This window comes from Lonchura striata, chromosome 22 (assembly GCF_050655825.1).
Source record: "Lonchura striata isolate lonStrDom1 chromosome 22, ASM5065582v1, whole genome shotgun sequence".
In the NCBI taxonomy this organism is placed as follows: Eukaryota; Metazoa; Chordata; class Aves; order Passeriformes; family Estrildidae; genus Lonchura; species Lonchura striata.
This window is the reverse complement of record NC_140724.1, coordinates 1443518-1456381: the sequence shown is the minus strand read 5'-3', so window position 1 is coordinate 1456381 and position 12864 is coordinate 1443518.

Sequence of the window (12864 nt, the reverse complement as noted above, 5' to 3'; positions counted from 1 at the left end):
GAAGCAGTAATGAGAGGAAAATTGAAAGCAGTCACTAAGCCCCAAAGGACAGCCAATGTCTCCAGGTAGTTGCTAGATGCAATCTGAGAACGCTTTATAAACCATTAATAATTCCAAATCCAGGTGTTCCAGAGGTTTTATGCACCATTGCACCAGCCCTTGACTGCGCTGGCACATCACGCAGAAGCCTTCTTGTGGGACAGGACACTGGATTGGTGTTGTGCTCTCTCCCTCACTGTTTCTCCTGCAGTAGGAAAAGAGATGCAGGCAGTCAGCCACAGGAAGAAAAATAACACCCAGCAATTAATGCATGATGACAATAGAGAAGCAGTGAAAAAGGAGGCCAATGCATTTCATCCGACTCCTGAGTCCTCTGTAGCAATGCCTAAAGAACCGTAACCTGCATTTATTCAGTCAGGAGCTTTACCACTGCAGTGCTGCTGAGGCAGGCACATATTCCAGTCTCTCCAATTTTCTTCCTCACAGTCAGTTTCTGTGCAGCAGCCGCATCATTCACTCACTCTCTCGGTTACGATTCCATCTTCTTGCAAAGGGAGCAATAGGGAATGGCTGCATCGGTTAGCAGGCAGGCAGCATCTCTGCTCAGAAAACAGCCGATACTGCAAAGGATGTGCCAAGTACTGGAGCAAAGTGCAGCTTAGCAGCATCCTTTCCTCTTCGCATCTCTCTGCTGACTGAGCAGCAAGAGGAGGGGAGGGATCTTAGCAGTGAACAGGAGACAGGAATGAAGGGTTCAGTCTGCTCTTTACACAGCAGCAGCAAAGTAAACCCAAGCTCCTGCCTACCTAGGCATCACCAGAGCTCATATCCTCTCTGAGGGTACCTAGGCAAGACTCGCAGAGTCAGCCATCCCTTCTCTACACACAGCCCTACATTTCACCTGCTGGTGTCTTCCAAAAGCACAAACAATTCCATGTAGGAACCCAGGGGTGAGGCCTGGAGGAGTGACTTTGGTTCCTGCACATGGCACCAATGTGTAAGAGGGCCAGGATAAAACCAGGATGGGGTTTGTGGGGTGGGCTCTTCATTTGGACCACACCATCATCTGCAGCAAAGTGTGCTTATCTGTTCAGGTACTTCTGAGCAGCCCTGCCTTTATCAGCTCAGTTCTTGTCCCTTGGAAAAGACACTGCCTAGGTGCAAACCCATAGACAAAGCACCCAAGGGAAAACTATACTGCACAGGAAGTTCTGCAAGTGTCGCACTTTTCTGGAACCAGCTCCCCAAATTTTAGGCAGTCTTGGTCCCTTTGCAATAAAAGATGGCAAAGCAGGGATTAATGTCAATTCCTCAACAGCTACTTGACAGTCAGAGATTGTTTAGACACTGGTGAGAAGCTGCAATGCAAACTTAATTGTACAGACACTGTAGGTCACTTTTTTTGCTTGAGTAAGTTTTCTTGCATTTTTTTTTCTCCTTTGTTTATTTTCCCTTTGAAGTTCCCCGAGTTCTGTTGCTTTACCCATAGACCAAGGAGTGTGCTAAAATCAGGAAAAAAGACTGGCACATCATAATTTTTTTAAATAATATGATGACTGATAATATATAGAAGGTCCTAATAAAATATGAAGAACAGGAAATTATAAAATTTTACAGTGTGCTTTCTAATACAGCTTTAGTTCTGTGTATTTTAACCACATCGATAAATAATACACTCAAGTCTAGATACAGCTGCACATCTTTTTATAACAATGTTCTCTCAATGCCCATGAAAAAAAAAAAAAAACAACACAAAATTAAATAGAAGCTGCAGAGTTAAAATGCTCCACAGACAGAAGGCAGCTGAGAGCTCCTATCAGTAGGACTATCACCCTAATTGATCCTCCCCCACACGAGTCCTTTGCAGGCCATATGAGGCTGAGGAAACATTACCTTTGTTCAATAAGAGGCGCACACAGAGCAGTTGTAAATTAACCGTCACACACTGGGAGCGCCTCACTTCTAGATGCTGGACTTTGCATTCTAAATCAGTTCTCTGCTAGTTTGCATTTCTTTCTGTGGAATTTCCTAATTTTCCAAAACAGGGAACTCGGGAATGACACCAAGTTCTGCTATGTGCAACAGCCTCGTTTCTCACCGGACGCACTCAACCAGTCCGGGCATCAAAAGCTCAGAGCCAGGAGCCGCCTGAGCGCCCTGCACCACCTAGCAAGGCTGACTCCCGCCTGCCAGGTTCCAAGATTTAAGTAGGGTCAGACTTCAGAATCCAGGGCCTGCACACTGACACCCAAGGGATGGCTGCGCTGCGCGCCAGGCTTTGGCACAAGCGTTCCCTTTCTCCCCGGTTCGAGAACCGCGCTGCAGACAGCCGGCGCGGCAGCAGCCGGCGGCAGCGCCCTGCCTCCGCCCGGCTGCGGCAGGACGCAGCCTCCTCCCACGGACACATCCCGCTCTTAACCCCTCAGAAGCCAGGCCAGAGTGCGCACAGGGCAGAAGCAGGCAAATAACTGGAAAGGATCAAGAAGATGCTGAGGCTAGACAGGCTTTTTATGCTCACAGCTTTGGAGGACACTGTGGGCATGCAGCTGAGATGTCTCAGCTGCTAAAAAGCAAAATTCCTAGTTTTTGCTCCAGGAATAAGAAGCAAAGCCCTCCAGCTCTGGGCACTTCAACCACTTTGTTGAACCTAGGAGTCTCCTGGAAAGCTTTTTATTTTGTCACTGCTGCTTTTAACCTGCTAACCTATGCTGGCTTATGCATCAGGCACTGTGTTCTTTCTTTTTCTGAACAGTGAGAAGCATGTGAAGGGGAATGTGTGAGACCTCAGTTATCTATTCCTCTTTTCCTGTTCCAGGCAGCCTTATGCGGTGTTACCAGATGCTCCAAAAAAAAAGGGCTCGAATAAAAAGCAGCTGCATTAAAGAATAGGGGCACTTAATGAACTCAGAGGGTAGAGTTTTAAAGCCATCTAAGAAAGATGTTGTTATAAATTGTGACACGGCAATTTGAAGTGTCTTAATCCAATAAAGCAATTTTATTGAAAATAGCAAGCGAGTAAGGCAGGCAAAGCACAGCGCTGGGAGGTCGGGGAGTCTCCTGCTCCACCAACAGCGCGCAAAAATGTTCTGTCCCAACCTTCCTTTTATCCCCCCCCTTCTCCTTGCAGGCGTGACTCTCCAGATGTAGTCTGAGTCTGGTCGTTGTGATAGCTTCTAAGTCTCTTCTTTTGAGATACAGCAAGCAGACCAGATACACACACCCAGGATTCTAATCTCAACCTCCTTATCACCTTGTAAGCAAATAAGCATTTCAAAGACACACCAGTACATTCTTATGCAAACCAAGGTAATCGAGCATATCACAGTGAACAAATGATCTTCCACTTATCTCAATTCCCCCCTTTTTCTTGTTCATCTTTATTTTGTTCACTGAATCTTTGTAACTCTTGGTGACTTAGTATTAGGGTCTCATCTACATCGTGTATGGGTTCATATTTTGCCCTAATGAGCATTAAATGTGCTGCCTCTAAGCGTCCCTTCACTATTTTTATTGCCTTATTGAAGATGCATGGCCCAAAGGTCAGTCCCAATATTATCAGTATCAGAGGTCCTGCAAGGGTGGATAACAAGGTAGTTAACCAAGGAGATTGAGTGAACCATGATTCATACCAACTTTGCTGTGCCTCTCTTTCCCTCTTTCTCTGCTCTAATCTTCTCCTTAATTCTGCCATGGTGTCTGTAACAACTCCAGTATGATCAGCGTATGCACAGCATTCCTCCTTCAGGGCTACACACAATCCCCCTTGTTGTAATAATAGCAAGTCTAAACCCCTTCTGTTCTGCAACACCACCTCAGATAGGGACCTTAATGATTTTACCAATCCATCGATGGCCTGCTCAATTTTACTCAGATCTTCATCTACTGAAATTCTTAATGCTTTAAATTCCTTTTGTTGATTTACTAGGGATGCCACCCCAGTTCCAGCTCCTTATAACTGGTGAATCCTCCCATCTTCCTAAAGTCCACTTGAAAGGTTCATGAGTTGTTACTTACGCAGTATTACAAGATATACAAAGGAAAATCACAAGCAGTAAGCAAATGGCATGTGGGGTCTGGTTTCTCACACTGCAACAATTATACCCTTGTGACTTCTTTCCCTCTATTAGCTGGTTATCACCAAAATACCCTTGAGCCCAAAAACTATTTCTGCCTTTGTTACTCCCAGTCCCGGGGTAGTTCCGCAAATATTGCTTGCGTATTCCATCCTGAGGGCTCCTTCCTCCACAGCTGTTTACTCCTCTGCCTCGCCCGTCGACTCGGGTGCTTCGAGCCACAGGGTGTACCATCTTCTCGGCAGCAAGAGTATTCTTCAGGAGGGGATTTATGCCCTCTAGTGCCTTGCTGCATGCAATAAGAATGCCAATTTTGATCTTTTACCTCCGGTGCGGTACAACTGACCCCTTTTAGGTCTTTCCTACAAAGGCCTTCTATAATCTCTGCCACAAATGGGCTCGGCTCGTTTGTATGGTAGCAGTAATAGTCTGGGTGAATGCCCTTTGAGAAAATTTCCCACCACTCTTTAGATTCCAATCGGATTTCCCCTCTAGTCACTTTACAGGTCAGTACCCAAGCTGTAATCTCTCTTTGTACGTTCCAACAGGAATTGCAAGTTCCTCGTGGAGGATACCCTCTGTTGCAATGTGACCACCACCGTTCCCCACACACCTTACAGATATAGCATACAAAAGGATAGCAATTACAATTTTGATTTTTACACTTTAACACTTGAATTACTAATTAGTCCACTATCTAAGTAATATAAGTCTGATGTGTATTCAATCTGATAAGAGTCCATTAGTTTCTCTGTAACTTCAATTTCAGGTTCCCGGGAGGACTGGTTACTTGCCACACAGTGTTGTTAACTGGTCCTTTTACTCGACTGGCATGTGTCCATCCTCTTTCTGCAGTCCGAATTGCAGTTTCTGTAGTGAGTAACACAAGATAAGGACCTTCCCATTGTGGGGTTAGTGTAGATTCTTTCCAGGATTTTATTAACACATAGTCTCCTGGGTATATTTTATGTATTTTTAAATCTAAAGGGGGTCTTTGCGTAATGATTCCTTTTTCCCAAAGTTCATTGCGGCGTTTCATTAAGGCAATAATATATGAGGTTATTTTATAGTCCTTCAACTGGGGGTGGTCTCGGGGTTCCTCCAAATCATATGGCATGTGGGGTCCCCTATCAGAATCTATTGTTTTTACTATCCCATATCTAGGGATTATTTCTTCTAATAATATTCTGACCACTGTCTGAGCAGTAGTCCGAGTAGTGGGGTAAGCCTCTACAAAATGGGTGAGATGATCTACTATTACTAACAAATATTTATATCTACCCACTTTAGGCAATTCAGTGAAGTCTATTTTTATTTTGGCGAAAGGCCTGTGAGCTAATTCCCTTCCTCCCATGGGCCTTTCCCTAAGATGTTTTCTGTTTACTTTTTGACAGATCAGACAATCTCCCACTACTCTTTTAGCCAAATCATAGATTCCAATACTCATATATTTAGTGGCAAATTGATCTACTAATGCCTGAGTTCCCGAATGCATCTGGTCATGCAATCTTTGCAAAATTTCTGAGGCCTTGCTTTTAGGTAAAACAGTTCTCCCATCTGGGAGCTTCCATTGCCCTTCAGACCCCTCCTCAATTCCCATCTTTTGTAATTTTTCCTTTTCTTGAGTGGTAAAACTATATATTTGCCATTTTTCTTTGGGGGAGTCCACAGATACAGTGTCGCTCTGCCCCATGTCCCCCCGAGTTCGTAGGGCTGCTTTCTTAGCTTCTTGGTCAGCTAAATTATTTCCCCTGTTTCTAAAGTCCAATCCTTTCTGGTGTCCCCTTAAGTGGACCACAGCAATTTGAGCCGGGCCCCTTAAGGCATTTAAAACTTGGACAATTAGCTCTTGATGAATTAGATCTTTTCCCTGTGAGTTTATAAGTCCCCTCTCTTCCCAAATTTTCCAAATGTGTGCACTATCCCATATGCATATTTAGAGTCTGTGTATATTGTTCCAATTTTTCCTTTTAATAACCTTAAAGCCCTGAGTACTGCATATAATTCACAAGCTTGTGCAGACCAGGAGTTACTTAGTGGTCCGGATTCAATTACCTTTAAATCTTTTTATGGATTTGCAACTACTGGAAACCAGGCCAAAGTCCTCTTATTTATTTCTCTTAAATCGTGCACCAATCTGTAGGACCCATCTGACTTCTTTACAGGCAGGATGGGAGTATTGAAGGGAGACATACAGGGCTCTAAAAGCCCTTTTTCCAATAACCTATCTATTTCAGGTTTTAGTCTTAATTTTTCCTCCCTAGGGATAGGGTATTGTTTTATTCTTACGGGTTTGCCAGGATTACTTATTTCCACTGAGAAAGGCTTAATCTGCAATTTCCCCACCGTTTCTGGGGTATACCACACCTCAGGATTAATTTTCTTTTCATCCTCCACCCTTAAAGGGCAGAGCTTTATCTGTAATTCTTTATTTACAACTTCTAAATTAATACCCAATTCTATTATCAGATCTCTCCCTAATAAACTGTAATCTGCTTCAGGTACCAGTAGTAAAGAACCTATACCAAATTTGGAATCAGTTTCTACCATCACATCCTTGATAACAGATACCTCAAAGGGCTCTCCTTTTGCCCCAATTACATGTACAGTGTCAGATGACTTTTTACATCCAAGCGGCAAGGCTTGCACCGTGGATCTTTCAGCCCCGGTATCCACTAAAAATTCCATCTCTTGTTGTTGGGGTCCCACTTTAAGCTTTACCAAGGGCTCCTTATGATGTTTCTTCCCCAACAAATAGAGCCCTTGACACCCCTAATCTTCCTTAAAGGCCTTCTCATCCGCTATCGTTGTCTGCATCCCCTCTTCATATGTCCCTTCTTTCCACAGTAGAAGCAGACAATTTCACGACCTCTTTATTTTCCTTCCCTAGAAATATAACTCTGCTCCCGATTCTCCCTTTGTTCTACATTCCTTGCACGGAAATTAGGGTTAGGCCCTTCCCGCACAACTACAGCCATCTCATCCTCCCTTCTCACAAAAACCTTCTGCGCTTCCCTCAAGAGCTCCTCTAATCCTCTAGTCTGCCATCCGTCCAACTTTTCTAGTTTCCTCCTAATATCTACCCATGCATTTGCCACAAACTGCATTTTCAACACCGCCTCTCCCTCCTGGGTATCAGGGTCTATCCCAGAATACAAGCGGAAGGCTTTCCTTAAGCGCTCTAACCATTCCGTGGGATCCTCATCTTTTTTTTTTGTTGTAATCCAAAAGCCTTCTTCACATTCTGCCCCCGCGGAACTGATTGTTTTATTCCCTGAATGATGATGTTTCGCAAATCACCCATGTGAGTGCGATGCAAGGGATCCTGGTTATTCCACTGGGGATTTTGTAGGGGCCACTTTATATCTGCTAAGGGTCCTTGGTGGTGTTCATCATCCCATATCCTCATACCCGTTTCCCTTATCATCCTCCTTTCCTCTGCCGTGAACAAAATCCTTAGTATTGACTGTAACTCCTCCCATGTGTACACATTGGGCCCCAAAAATTGGTCCAACCGTTCTGCCACTTCTAGAGGATCGTCCAACAAATGTCCCATTTCCTTCTTAAAGTCCCTGACTTGCCCAGAGTCTAAAGGCACAGTTACATAGGCAACCCCTGCTATTTGGGGTGGCTGACCTTCCTGTCCCGCTTGGGGATTCGGGATCATACCAATGCTTTGTTCTCTTAGGGGAAACATCCCTAATTCCTGTTCCTTTTTCCTAGTCTTACTTCTAGTTACCCTACGATTGTTTTCCCTTGTTCCTCCACTCTCTGCCTCATCATCAGAGTCTGAAGGAGCCGTGGGGACCCCGGGGCCAACCGGGTCCGCAGGCAGCTGGGGATATATATTTTGACTAGCAGGAGGTGGGAGTGGAGGAATATATGGAGGAGGAACGTAGGGGGGCATATTATCTTCCTCCTTGTTTTTCTTGTTCTTTTCCCTGGCTGATAAGGCAAATAGTTTTGTCCTTGTCTCCCCAACTGTCCACAGGGAAGCATATTCGCTCTCTTCTGAATCAAAGGCTTCCTTTGAGTTAACATATATATTTAGAGCCTGACAAATCCAATCCTCAAAGGACCCGAATACCGGCCAATACAAATGGTCTCCCCTAATTTGTTTCCCCCCCCACACTTCCATACAATAATGTATCATTTTAACTTTGTCTTTCCCTTTTCTAGATGGGAAAGCATCCCAATTAATTATCATCAAACCCAAGGGGCTTGGGAATCTGGGGAAGCTTAGCATGGGTCCCCTCTCCCATGGGACCAGAGGGCTTGCTTTTCCTCTGTCCCATCTTCCGGAGTGCACTTAATTTCTCACACACGTGCTCCCCTGGTTCGTGGCCCAGCCCCTCGCGGGGAATGGAAAACGCACTAATACAGAGTCCGCACTCACTTGGTCTCCACGAGACCTCTCACACACAGCACTCTGGGAAAACCACCCCAAACCGAGCGGGAAACCGGCCTATACTCACGCGTCCTGCGTCTTCGCTGGTTCTTCGTGCACAAAGATTACAGGGGTAACTGGTTCTCCTTTGCCTGTTACTCAATTTAGGTTCATCGGTGGAGAGTGATCAGAAAGCCTGGGGCAGCCGGGCCGCCATAAGGGCGGGGCGCCTCCCGATCGTCCCGTAGCGACTGATCTACTTCTCCATCCGAGTCACGGCACCAAATTGTTATAAATTGTGACACGGCAATTTGAAGTGTCTTAATCCAATAAAGCAATTTTATTGAAAATAGCAAGCGAGTAAGGCAGGCAAAGCACAGCGCTGGGCGGCCGGGGAGTCTCCTGCTCCACCAACGGCGCGCAAAAATGTTCTGTCCCAACCTTCCTTTTATCCCCCCCCTTCTCCTTGCAGGCGTGACTCTCCAGATGTAGTCTGAGTCTGGTCGTTGTGATAGCTTCTAAGTCTCTTCTTTTGAGATACAGCAAGCAGACCAGATACACACACCCAGGATTCTAATCTCAACCTCCTTATCACCTTGTAAGCAAATAAGCATTTCAAAGACACACCAGTACATTCTTATGCAAACCAAGGTAATCGAGCATATCACAGTGAACAAATGATCTTCCACTTATCTCAGATGTTACTCACAAAATCAGCCTGGAATATACTGTTCCAAGTTAACAGCACAGCTCAGAATTGTAGGGCTCAGAAGAACTCAATTTTGCAAGTGCTTTGAGTGACCATAAAGGAGACACTTTTCAGAGGAGGTGAAAATCTCATTAACATGGGTGTACATAGCTGCCAAATCAAAGAAAGCCTCATGCCATTGGCAGCCTATTCTGCAAGTGCAGGCTCTTTAACTAGTTGAGTGGCCATTCTTGGAGTCTGGATATGCTTAGGCATATCTAGCCTAATGTTCTTCTACTTTGCCTGCTGTCTTATACCTGATAAAGCCCCTAGACAGATTTACTTGGATGCTTGGCTGCAATTCTGTTTAATGCATGAGGCATTCATTCGAACAAAAATAATGAAAATATTCTAGTGATTCTACAAAGAAGCATAAACTGTGTGTAGTGAGGCTTGAAGGAATCTCCAATGGACTAGCAGGCAGACAGCTTGGGAGGCAGCTCTGTATCACCACAGAATTGCATTAGGATTGTATGCCCTTTGCTTTAGGTGACCCCACTAGAGCAGATGTTGGAGCAAATGACTGCCAGACATTCTTCCAACCTCACTCATTCTGCAATTCTGTGATACATGAAGGAACTACACATGGTAGTAGAGAAACTCTAGACTGAAAGAAAGGCAATAACGGAGCACAGAAAATTGTGACTGATACAAAGAACACACAAAGTGAAAAATAAAATCATTATTTTATGCACAAAAGAGAATCAGAGACAGCATATTTAAAAAAAAAAAAAGAAAAAAAAAAGACCTCCATAATCTTTCTACTTAACATACCAATGAAATGTGGAATCCATTCCTATGGAATGCTGTGAAGACAAATAAATGCATGAGGTAGATAAATTTGGGAAGGATAGGCCCATCACAGATTATTGAACATGATGGAACTACAAGGAAAGACTGAGAGAACTCAGTTTGTTCAGCCTGGAAAAGAGAAGGCTTAGGGGTGACCCAATTGCAGCCTTCCAGTACCTGAAGGCAGCCTACAAGAAAGATGGAGAAGGATGCTTTACAAGATAATATAGTGACAGGACAAGGGGGAATGACTTCACACTGACAGAGAATAGGTCTAGTTCACATATGAGAATAAAATTTTTTCCTGTGAAGGTGGTGAGGTACTGTCATGGGTTGCCCAGAGAATTTCTGGTTGCCCCATCCATGGAAGTGTTCAAGGCCAGACTGGATGGAACTCAGAGCAACCCATCTGAGTGAAAGGTGTTCCTGTACACTGCAGGGTGGTGGAATAGGATGATCTTTAAGGTCCTTTCCAATCCAAACTATTCTGATTCTACGGTTTGGGCCTAGTCTCCTTCTCTAGAGGCCCTTAAAGCACAGGTTCATCAGAATGCTGGAAAGGGGGGCTGAAGGGAAGATGAGATGCAGGGAACTTTCAAAATACTGTTCCTGGCCATAGCATTGATCCTAAACCCCTGTCCCTGTGGCCTGGTGCATTACTGCATAACTAATCATAACTTGGAAGACCACTAGACACATGAATTGCAAAATACCACTAAGCCCCTGCCTTGCCACAAAAAGCAGAGCAGAGAATTAGCTAGCAAGACTTCAGATGGTCCCAGGTCCAGACTCAATCTGTAAATCAGAGAGATTATTGATCTAATGCACTTCAGGTGTAGCCTGAAAGACACTGAAAGCATCATCTGCCATCCCCAGAAAAGGAAGGTGCACTTGAGTAGATTAATAGCTTCTAGTGCAGCTGAAAGATACTCGCACTTTTCTAGGGCTAGAAATGCTTCCCTGTTAAAACTAATTTTCCTTATCACTTTACCTAGAGCAGTAGTGTATTCTTCAGACCCTGATTATAACACAGTTATGTCCAGTTGTACATAGGCTGTCAGAGCTTCCAGACCGTGCTACCCTATAACATCACAATTCCCTTTTCTATCTTCCTTCTGCACCAACATTTCCTGCTTGGCCTTCCTGAGCCCTGTGCAGAACTTGTGATGAAGGTTCTTGTGGACAGCAGTCAGTTTCCAAACAGACCAAAGTGCTGTTGCACAGCTGGAAAGACAGAGGGATGGATGATCAAGGGTGTCTCCAATGGCCTCTAAAGACACTGTTTTTTTTCTGTACTTTCCTTTGTCCCCAGCCTTGCAGCCATCACCTGCTGACCCCTTGCTGTATATACTCAGGCAGTTCTGATCACTTTCTGCAGAACCAACTTCTGTGATTTGCTTTGGTCTCAAGAGCATGCTTGCTAACACAATGTAAAGGAGGACAAGGACACTCCTAAAGTAACTGCAGTCTTGCCGCCTACTTCAGACTGCAGAAGATTTTTATCGGAAGGGAACGTGCAGCAACTTGAACCTGCTCCCCTGGAGAATAGCTCCTCCCAGTGGGACTGACTGAAGCCCTGATCCAGGAAATTTGGTGACCAGTAACAATTCAGTTCTTCCTATGTGACACCCTTTTACCTTTCACTCAAGACACCAGAGAGGATTTAATCTCTACCAAATTATGTGTTCAGAGCTGTTGTCTCAGTACCTCCCTAGCTGAACTGATTCTTAGCTGTCTGATGTGGGAAAGCAGCATGCCAAATGAATGGTCTTCGGCCTCAGTAGTAGCTGTTTTTCAAACAGCTGTCTTGAATAGTGACAGCATTTGATTTAAAAGTCAAATTAACAGGAAGTAGGTACCTCTAGCCATGCACATAAGATTGTCCTGAGCAGGGGAATACACTTAAGAAGCATTTGGCCTATGACTGGTACCAAGGTTCTATGTGCTGTCTGTGTTTGGTTGGTAAAAAAGGGACCGTAGAGATCTGCTGCACGTAAAAAAAAAAGCTCATTGTCTTCAACATATCATACAGGACGCAGGACAGGAAAAGTAGGAAATGGACTTAGTAATTTCACTTAACTCACTAAATAATATTTTTTTTGTCCAATTTTTATCTTCTTTGGAGAAGTTGCTTGGGAAGTATCTGGAATTACAGATGATCTCTTATTGCTGCTTGTTCCTATTGCATAAAATAGGGAAGTGGAGGATGACAGTTTCAGTAAACAGACTTCCTCCTTTAGCTGAAAGGTACCATGTGCCTATATTAGCCAACATGTTAGTAGAAAATTTTCAATAATTTTATTTAATTGTCACACAGCACCATATTTATCACTTTTTCATTGAAAACAGATTTTTTTACTACGATAACTTAATCACACACTGAGATTCCACTATGTGATACAAATGACAAACATACTGACATAGTGACAACGGTCACTACCTAGAGTTCACGGGGCAAAGTATTTGGCAAGAGAGAACAAATACTGACAGAGGAACCCTTAGGAAAATGATGACACAAAATGAACAAAGTCATTATGTGCCAGTTTCACATACAGAGCTGTCCAACAGAATAGATCCTCCCATAAGGAAGGAAACAAATTCCTGATTCTCTTTGCAAGGTACTGCACCTGTTTCAAGATTAAGCATGTAGCTGGAGTCCTGCCTTCCTCCAGGTGAGATATCAATGTTTGGTGAAGTTGCTGAGATTCTCTGTATTTGGGGCAAAATAATTTTACATTCAAATCTCAACCTCAGGTTCTATTTTTAGGGAAATTATTCTGGCTGACAAACGTGATGATAAAAGATGCTGCAGGCCTTACCTCAGCTGCTGTAAACCTGGTCTGCCTCTGTCAATCTGCATTCCT